Here is an 8,463-nt window from a genome sequence, read left to right on the forward strand (position 1 = left end):
TAGGTACATAAGTATCTATTTAATCATAGAAACACCAAAAAAACCCAAGATTCAATCACTAGCTAGGAACGGTCATTCCCGCCGTTTTGACCGCATTTTGAAACGGGCTTAAAAAATTCAAAAAAAATCAAAAAATTGGGAAACCTTTGCATTGTGTCATTATATGTGGCCAAATTCCTAGGAAAAATAACAAACTTGTAATACGACAATTATTTTAAAAAAGTGTTCTCAGAAACGAGCTATCACGTGTGGAGATCAATGGCTTTCAAGCCAAATGATCAATCTTATGGCCACATCCATGGCATAGTTTGTTCAAATGATCTCATATTGTGCACAAGGGTGCATATTGGAATGGAAAACAATGTTTCCTAAGGAAGTTTTCATTTTCTTTGGACGAAAAAACCATTTTCCATTTTTGAGTGCCCAAAAGGAGGTTTTTTCTGTGAAGAACCTACCAAATAATTGTTGCAAAATTTGACCAAATCAATTTTCTAAAATACTAGGACATATTTAATGTACAATTGACAAGATGATTGGGTGTAAAATGTTTTTATCCACCTCTCGTGAAAAAGACAAATTCCGCCGATTCAGCTGGAAGCGGGTCAAATTTGAACTGCAGCTGCCTCATAGTTTGCTATTTATTTTTTCCAAAAATCATTTCTAGTTACATAAGTACCTATTTAATCATAAATACATGGTTTGGTGGCGATACGTCGAGGTTTGGGTGGTGGCCGAGGGCCCCAACTCTAGAGCGCGTAAACTCGCATGCCCGTCGCGTGGTCACCGCGTGACCGTGGTGTTGCCATGTGTTCTGGGCGGCCTAGGCATGTCTAGTGGGTTGGGCACTCCCCAGGTAGGTGCTAGGAAGAAAATTACAACATAAGATTCTCACGAGGAGACCGATCGATGCTCAAACATGAATTAGCAGCCAAGTGTTTGATTAGCGGTACGGGAAATGTACATGGCTAATGGGCGTGAGTTTTGGCTGAGGATGATCAGTTACTAAGAAGACCGTCTTCACAAATTTTCAGCTCAAAAGGAGGAGCCTAGGTGGTACTTGCTTTGCAGACTACCACACTGGACATGACTACGAATGTTGAAGCTTGGCTCAAAATAATAAATGGATTGAGCTGGAATTTAGTGGAGGATGGTTATTTGGGCATAGGAAAGCACTGTAGAAAATGGATACTATTTGGACATGCCAAAGTGGTACTTCCTTCACAAACTGTTATTCTGAACAGAATAGAAAAATGAATATTTTTGAATTATTTTTGAACTAGGCAAGGAAGGTTTTTACATATTTGACGAAGATATGGCCCAAAGAATTTATAAGATTTTTTTGGGAATTTTGGGAATGACAGAAATATAGGTTGCTTCACAACCTAGGGCAAAAACTGCCACATGGACATGACACATAGGCAAACTGATGAGATGGCGCCTAGTCATAGCAACCCACCACAATTTACAAGGCTATGACCATCTATATTGGTCGTTTACAACTAGAAAAAAGGCAGCGGACTAGCGTTGTTTGCTTTATGACCATTTCCTCTAATGAAATTATGACCTTTCTGACCAAAATGGTTGTTATGGTTTAGGGTTTAGAGCCCCCAGACAGCTTTTGACCAATTGGTCTAAAATGGTCATAAATTTATGACCAATTCTTCGAGGGTCACTGACAGAAGGTCATAAGTTGACATATTTCTTATAGTGACCGGCGCGCCAAGATCGCGTCCCTACGCCTCCACGCCGAGACCCCGCTCCTCCAAGCGGCGATGCGTGGTAACCACCAGGAGCAAGCCCAGCACTAGCAAAGGGCACCGGTGGCCACAGCAGGCTGCCGCGCCTTCACCTCCGAGCTACGCGGCGTCCCATGGCCAGGCAAGTTCAAGCCTGATCTGCCCCCTCGCTACGATGGCACGGCGGACCCCGCGGAATTCCTACAGTTCTACGAGCTGGGCATCGAAGCCGCCAACGGAGACGAAAAGGTCATGGCGAACTGGTTTCCCATGGTGCTCAAGGACGGCGCCCGCACCTGGCTCCTGAACCTGGTTCCCAGCACGATGTCCTCCTGGGACGAGATGCGCACTCGCTTCATCGCCAACTTCCAGGGCACTCGCGACCGGCCCCCGACCATAAGCGACCTGCGCCGCATCAAGCAACAGCCAGGGGAAACCCTGCAGAAATACATCCAACGCTTCAACAACGCTCGCCTCAAGATCCCCAGGGTGACTGAGGAAGCCATTATCTCAGCCTTCTCCGATGGCGTGCGCGACATCAAGACGAAGGAGGAGCTGGCAATCCATGAAGACCTGTGCACATCCTTGGAGCTGTTCAACTTGGCGACCAAGTGTGCCAGGGCTGAGGAAGGACGCCTCTCCCTCCTCGAGCTCCTGGCTGCCGACCCAGAAGAGAAAAAGGCCAAGGCCAAGGACGTGAAGCGTAAGGGAGGCGTCGTTCTCGCAGCGGAACCAGACACCAAGCGAGGCGGGGATCAGCCTGAGTCATCCAAGGGCAGCCGATACTGCGTGTACCACGACCTCCACACCCACAACACCAACGAATGCCAAGAGCTTAGGGCCATGCGAGATGGGCGTATCGACCGACGCCCCGAGCGCAACGACAGGGGCTATGACCGAGGAGGAGGAAGAGGTGGAGGACGATGGGAAGACCGTGGCCCTCGCCAAGGGTGGCGTGACCGACCTCGCGAGGATCGCTGGCAGGACCAGCCTCGCGACGGAGGCTGGAGGTATCAGCCTCGTGAGGATCGCCCGCACGACAACGCAGGCCTCCCCCCTCTACCGCCACCACCAAGAAGGAACGAAGACCAACATCAAGACGAGGGGGCTGGGGGCTTCCAGGAGCCGCGCGCAATCACTTGCATCTTGGGTGGCGCCCAGGCCCCAGCATCACAGTGCATCTTGAAGAAGTTTGCTCGTGAGGTGAATGCAGTCCTCCCCAAGCTTGAGGCCACGCGCCCTCTCAGGTGGTCTGTGTGCGCCATCACGTTCAGCTCACCGGATCAGCTCAAGTGCGCGGCAACGGCCGGAGTTCTCCCGATGCTTTGCTCCCTAGTCATCAGCAAGGGGAGGCGTTGCGAGGGTCCACCTCACAGCTACGTTCGCATGCCTTTCGTCCTGCCGAACGCGGTCGCCGCTCATCAGCGCCTGCTGAGGAGCATTCTGGAGGCTCATGAGGTCAGGCATTGTGTGGTCCTGGCGTAGGTGGAGATGGCCCTCGAAGACCTACCCGTGCCCCCGGAGCCTCCCGAGGCTCCTAGGCCTGGGGGCTCGTGAGGGTCGACGTCTTCACCGCGCGTCGCCCACTTCTTCGGCATCACTTCATCTTCAACGGCATCAGGTGACATGTTTCAAGTTCCATTTTTAGCTGGGAGAGCCCACAGGGTCGTGTCGTTCCCAGGTCGCGTGGGTCCGTCCCTGCAACATGTATCCGTTTTGCTTACGCTCTTTACCTACCTTGTTGGGGGCGCCCCTCGGGCTGCATCATCCCCAAGCTGCTCGGGCCTGGCCCAGCGGCGTTTGCTTTTCTCGCATCTACTTGAAATGAATTTGCTCCTCTGCGCTTAATCTGTTTCTCATGATCGTCATCTACTGCTTATCGCAGACTTCTCCGCTCTCATGCAAAGCGCTTGCATGTTAAAAGGGGGGGTACCTGAGCATCACGACTCATGGGCTCCTACTGGCTCTCCAGCCCTCACCCCTTGGCCTTGACCCACGGCATCGCGACCTGTCATGCCAGCGGCGGCTGAGCTCGCTCGAGGGCCGGGACCTGAGGACGTAGAGCATTTGCATTCTAACCACCCTACAGGAACACACCATTGATAAAGGCCTAGAGCCAGGCGCAACCCGCCTCGAGGTAGGGCCTCGTGAGTCCCGCGCTGGCTCACGAGTGCCCAGATACACCTCTCCTAGCCCTACCGTGCCGGCCACGTGTCAGGGTGGGGCTGTACACGTCCCGGGGGCTCCTCCCGGAGGGGGCCCCCTCCCACGTACCAGTGGAAGCACCATGCTCCGTGCTGGCTGACGACACTGCCGAGGAGCGGCTATGCCCGTACACATACGGAAGCGCTATGCTCCGCGCTGGTGATAAACAACTGAGGGCGGCCCACGGCCGTACCAACCTCAGGGATCCCGGAGCTCAGTGTCTGCCACCATCGCAACGCCTCCCCTTGGGAGTGTCGCGCGAGGGGGCTGGACACGGGGGCTACGTTCGGGCCATGCCCGAGCGCACGCCACCCAGCCACATCCCTCGGACCTGGTCATCGCGCGCCCCTCCCCGAGCGGAGCCAAGGTATGAAAACCCGTTTGAACATCAAGGGGGACTCCTGAGCATCGCGACTCAGGAGCCTAACTTGCCACGTAGCCCCTCACTCCTTAGTCCCGTCCTGGTTTCCGGTCGGGGCTAACAGCGGTTGAGGTATGCGCGGGGCCGGGCCCTGCCGACGCAGAACGACCAATCCACTCCTTTGCTTCCGCCTTCCCTACTTGTTACCCGCGCGTCAAGGGGGACTCCTGAGCATCGCGACTCAGTAGCCTAACTTGCCACGTAGCCCCTCACTCCTTAGTCCCGTCCTGGTTTCCGGCCGGGGCTAACGACGGTTGAGGTATGCGCGGGGTCAGGCCCTGCCGACGTAGAGCACAAGCAAATAGGAGGGAAAAATGCAAATTCCACGGAATTTAAAGCAAATATTACAAGCCATAGATTGTTTCACGACGCCAAACACAAGTCTAAATGCCTCCGCGAGGCATGGTGCATGTTGCAGGAGTAAAAACAGGACAGAAGCCGCGAAGGGATCACTCTCTAGTGGTGCCGCAGCCTGTGGTGGAGTCACGCTGGGCGACTCCGCCTCCTGAGGCCGCGGAGCTGGCGGCACCGCGTCCGGAAAGGTACTCAAGGCGCGGAACCTCCCCAGAAAAGCCTCGGCTCGGCCTTTCATGGCCTCAGCGGCAGCGGCGGCAAGGTCGCTGCTCATGGGTTCCAGCAGGCTGTCGAAGTCGACGTTGGGGTCGCGCAGGTAGACGTGGCTGAGGACATGCGTCAGCGCTGCAGAAGACAGGGCACACGCCTCGGCCTCGGCCATGGGGCTGACGCCGTCTGCAACATCTTCAAGCACACGGACCAGGAAGGGAAGTAGCTCGGCGGGGCCGTCCTCCGCACCAGCCAACGGCTCCTCCAAGCCGCCCTCGTAAAGTGTCTTCAGCGCGGCGCGAGCTTTCTTCTCTAGCTGCGCGAAGGCCACCCGATCCTCGGCCAGCATCTTCGCCTTGGCATCTAGCTTGGTCCTCTCCGCCTTCAGCGACCGCTCCAGCGTGTCCAACCGGCCGCAATGGTCATCAAGCTTGGCGCCCCGGTCCTTGATGGCAGCCTCCCGAGCCTTCATCTCCTTCTCCTCCTCCTGGCGGCCGCGGACCTCCTTGGCGAGCTCGTCGCGTAGGCCTTGCAGGTCGACCTCCAGCGCCTTGCAGCGGCCCTGGGCAGCTGCGGCGTCTCCAAGGGCAGCGTCGCAAGCGGCCTTGGCTTGGCCGGCGGCCCGCTTCTCCCCATCGGAGGCCGACATGGCCTGGCTCAGCGCTGCTCGGACGGAGGTGGCAGAACGGGCCCAGCCAGAAGCTAGCTCCAAGCACCCGGCCACTAGGCGAGGGTCCGCGCTCAGAAGATCCTCCCGCAGCTGGCTCAGTTCATTGGCGACCCGGTCCAGGACGGCGGCAGAGGGATCAGAAGAGACGAGAACCAGTGGAGCGGGCGGAGAGGACGGCAGTGTGATCACAGCTTGGCAGGAAGGAACCCCCTAGGCCTTGGCTACCCCGGCTGCAGCATCGAGCGCGGCCACCTCCAGGGTCAGCGGGGCCACGGGGGCTGACTCCTCGCTGAAGCGTCCCAGTTGGCCTCGTGAAGATGATCGGGCAGGGGAGGCGCGAGCCTCGCCGTCTCCTTCCCCAGCAGATGAAGGCGCCACCCCGGCAGATGGACTTGCCCCAAGCAGGGCCGCAGAAGCCCCTCTCAACCTCTTCGCTGCAGGTGCCGGCCTGGCAAAAGAATGCAGACGTCAAGCCTCGGCGGCAGAAACCAAGCGAAGCACGAATCGAGCACTTATTGGTCGTCGTTCGCGGACTCAAGTAGCCCGAGAGCCTGCAGCTAGGGTCAGCCTTGGGAGGCCCGAAAGCAGAAGGCACGCCAGGAGGGCTGGAGCTGGCCTCATACCGCCCGGGGACCAGAGCAGACCCTGGGAGAACCGGCCCCGACCTGCCCTTCCTTGTGACCAAGGGAGAGTCCTCCCCTCCTCGCCTGGCACCAGCCTCGTCGTCGTCCAGCATGGAGCGGAGGGCCCGGTACCTGCGCCGAGGGAAGGACTCCCCCGACTCCTCGCCAGTCGCCTAAGAGTCAGACTCTTCCTCCCCCGCCTCTTCTTCCCTCTCACTCCCGTTGGAGCTGCCGGAGGACACATCCACCATCGCCAGCGTCGCCAGATCCTCAGGAGCTTCCGCAGGCACCAGCCCCTCACCATTGAAGGTGGGCATGGAGTTCACCACCTGCTCCCAGTCATCATGAAGGAATAGGGGGATGGGGGCGCCCACCGGGCTCGCCACGTCTCCCCCAACCAAGGAGTGGAGGGCCGCGGCCAGATCCTCGTCGGTCAGGGCCTTGGAGCTTAGGCGTGGGGCGGCGTCTGCTTCCCCAAGCCTCCACAATGGGAGCGAGTGCTCCTGGAGTGGAGCCACCCGGTGCTCCAAGAACTCCCTGAGGAGTGTAGCCCCGGTCAGCTTCGCCGCCCCCAGGTTGCCTGGCCTCAGGCTCGCGTTCATCCTCTTCAGCACCGCCTTCGCACGGGGGTCGACGAGCTCCGTGTGGGACCACGCGTCAACGGCCTTGGGCTGCCCCGTAGGCAACACCAGTCGGGGGTGGAGGCGCCCGACGTCCACCATGACCCACTTGCTCCGGAAGCCTTCGATTCTCTTCCCAGGCTTCGAGATAGCATTGGAGTTGGAGTATGCGATAAAGCTCGCGCATGCGGAGACATGGGCACGAGAAACCCGGAGGGAAAAATAGTGGCGCAACAAGGCCACCGAGGGCTTCACCCCAACGTGAGCCTCGCAATAGTAAGCGAAAATCGCCAGGAGAAGAATAGAGTTGGGATGGAGATGCAGAGCTTGCAAGTTGTATTGGCGGAGAATAGCAAAGAAGAACTCGGAGAAAGGAGGCACCAGACCGGCGATGATGGCGCTCACAAAGAATGGATAGAAGGTGCTCCCCTTGCCCTCAGGCTGGTCGGAGTCGGCCTTGAGCACAGTCGCCCCCTTGCTGCCCTGCGCGACCGTCATCAGGCGCATGAGAGCAAGGTTCTTCTCCGAGAAGTTCGGGGGATCGAGAGCCGGCGAGTACCAGGCCTCGGTTGTGGACTTACGAGGCGCCATGGCGTGCCGGATGGGAAGGATTGAGACAGATCTGGAGGATTTCGGGAGCAGGAAGGAGAAGAGTGAGAAAGGGGATCTGGGGCAAGGCGAACAAGAACAAAGCAAGTAAGCCTGGCCTGGGCACCTCTTTGTCAGATGGACGGTTGTCGAGGCATCATGGGGAAGCGCAGACGCCCACGTCCAATCAATCGCCACGTGGCGCCCAAGGCCGCAGGCTATTGGGGCCCGCAGCGCTTCACGCTTGCCCCTTCGCTTCTCTGCCAAGCCAAGCCCGGGCGCGCCTTGGGCCCGGGGGCTACTGTCGGCGTTCTGGGAACGGGGGTCCCCAGAATTGCCTGCCCGCAGCCTGCGGCGTGGCTCGAGTGGGGGCCCAGTGCGGCCCAGCTTCATCAGCTCAAGCTCAAGACCCTTGCAAGGGGCCAAGCCTTGTGGGGCGGATGACAGGAGGCTTGCTCAGGAGCAGCCTCATCATGCAGGCTCGCGAGGAGGCGGAGAGATCAAGGCAGGGGTGTCTCGCGAGGAGCCCGTGATGCAAGCCATGACGATCGAGATCAGGCGGGCGTGAGGCGGGCGCCGGCCTGTGCAGTGTCCTTGTTCCCCATTCGGTGCAAAGAGAACAAGCACAGTCCAACGCATCAGGCAAAGGTTACCATTCCGGTGCAACGAGACCAAGACCAGCAGAGCGGCAGGATGGAGGTCACTGTGGAGCCCAAGACGGCGTCATCACCAGTGCTTTTGGCAGCCGAAGACCACCTTTGGTCAGGATAACTTGTACTAGATGTTCCCCTTCAAAATGGCCAATTGTTGGCTCCCTTCCCGCTCATTATTTGGGAAGAGGACCAGGGCCTCTATAAATAGGACTAACCACCATAGGAAGAGGGAGGCGAGAAAAAGGGGAGAAAGAAAGAGAGAAGAGAAAGAGAGAGAGAGAGAGATCCGGACCAAGTAGAACACACTGCACCAGCTCAAGAACACCTCTCGCGAGGCCATTCTTCCCCCTGTATTGTTCATCATCAGCCCCTGAGGCAATCCA

This window comes from Triticum urartu, chromosome 5A, assembly GCF_056163025.1.
Source record: "Triticum urartu cultivar PI428250 chromosome 5A, HENAU_Tu73, whole genome shotgun sequence".
NCBI classification, from domain to species: domain Eukaryota; kingdom Viridiplantae; phylum Streptophyta; class Magnoliopsida; order Poales; family Poaceae; genus Triticum; species Triticum urartu.